Source organism: Octopus sinensis, linkage group LG4 (genome assembly GCF_006345805.1).
Source record: "Octopus sinensis linkage group LG4, ASM634580v1, whole genome shotgun sequence".
Classification (NCBI taxonomy): Eukaryota; Metazoa; Mollusca; class Cephalopoda; order Octopoda; family Octopodidae; genus Octopus; species Octopus sinensis.
The window spans coordinates 19145078-19146817 of NC_043000.1; positions in this window are offsets into that span (position 1 = coordinate 19145078).

Sequence of the window (1740 nt, forward strand, 5' to 3'; positions counted from 1 at the left end):
GCTATAAGCCTTAAAACAATTACCCGGACCGATTTGGCCATATTTTCAATTTAAAAAAACATTGGAGAAGCCATTTCGGTAAAAAAAATGTATTTACTTCTTAATCTCCATTTTCTTTTCTTCTTTCATTTATATGTATATCTATCTATCTATCTATCTATCTATCTATCTATCTATCTATCTATCTATCTATCTATCTATCTATCTACTATCTATCTATCTATCTATCTATCTATCTATCTGTCTGTCTGTCTATCTATCTATCTATCTATCTATCTATCTATCTATCTATCTATCTATCTATCTATCTATCTATCTATCTATCTATCTATCTATCTATCTCAGTTTACTCGAACCCGAAAGGATGTGTGAGGCCTTTCAACAGTACTTTGCTCGACTGTTTGGTGCGAGTGGTGGGTCGGAACGCGGGATGGATTTCAGTGCCTACCTGACCGACCTGCCGCGGGTCTCGGAAAGAGAAGCGGAGTGTTGTGAAAGTCCCATCACGGCCGCTGACGTGCGGGATGCGATGGCGGGCTGCGCGAGGGATAAGTCGCCTGGATTGGATGGTTTACCCTACGAGCTGTATTGTCAAATGCCAGACTTGTTTAGCGACCTCTTGGCATCAGTCTACTGCAACTGGCAACAAAACGGGAGAATCCCCGGTTTCGTGAGCCGAGGTGCAGTGACGTTGCTGAAGAGAGACCCAAACAAGGGGAATTTTATAGATAATTTCAGGCCCATCACTCTGCTCAACGCAGACTTGAAAATCTTGGCCAAAGTAATAGCCGAGAGGTTGGCGCTTGTCATTGGTAAACTGGTCGACAGGGCGCAAACATGCGCCGTGCCGGGCAGAACTATACATGATAACCTCCATCTGATGCGCTACATTGTGGAGAGGGTAGTTAAGGATCCTGGCATGGGTGGGGCGCTGATCAATTTGGATCAGTCTAAAGCCTTCGATAGGGTCGACCATCGATACTTGGCGGCCGTCCTCAGGGCGGCTGGCTTCGGTCCCGTCTTCCGCGGTTGGATCGCTGCCTTGTATAGCGCATCCGATCGGTGATTCGGGTGAACGGCCACCTGTCGAAACCGTTTGACATCACGCATTCGGTCCATCAGGGGTGTCTGTATGTATTGACTCTCGAGCCGCTACTGCGGAAGCTGGCGACACTGAGGGGCATCCCACGGGAACTGGGTTGCGGGACGAGCGTGTCGGCATATGCGGACGATGTCACCGTCATAGTGTCGAGCGAAAAACACATCCAGATGATAGGCGAGACACTAAAGAAAATACGAAACGGTGACGGGAGCGAAGATTAACCCGGAAAAGTCAGTGGGTTTGCTACTCGGCACCTGGAGAAGCAAGCCCATGCCGTCCGACTGCGGCTCAATATTGGGACGCTGGACGGACGGACCGGTTAAATTGCTCGGGGTCTGGTTCAGTCCGGACCTCCAAATGGATAAGAACTGGGACGAGATCAAGAGTAGAGTGGTCGCTCTCTGCCAAACATGGGCCGAGAGAAAGCTGTCTCTAAAAGGTCGGGGGGTGGTGGCGAACGCGTACATCACATCCGTCATCGATTACCGCCTGACCGTCGTGCCTTGTCCCGACGCCACCATCACCAAACTGGAACGCATACTCTTCCGCTTCCTGTGGAAGGGTGGCGTTCCAATGGTGAGGAGGTCCATTTGCTGTCAATATCCGTTGAACGGAGGACTGGGCATGCCGTGGTTGAT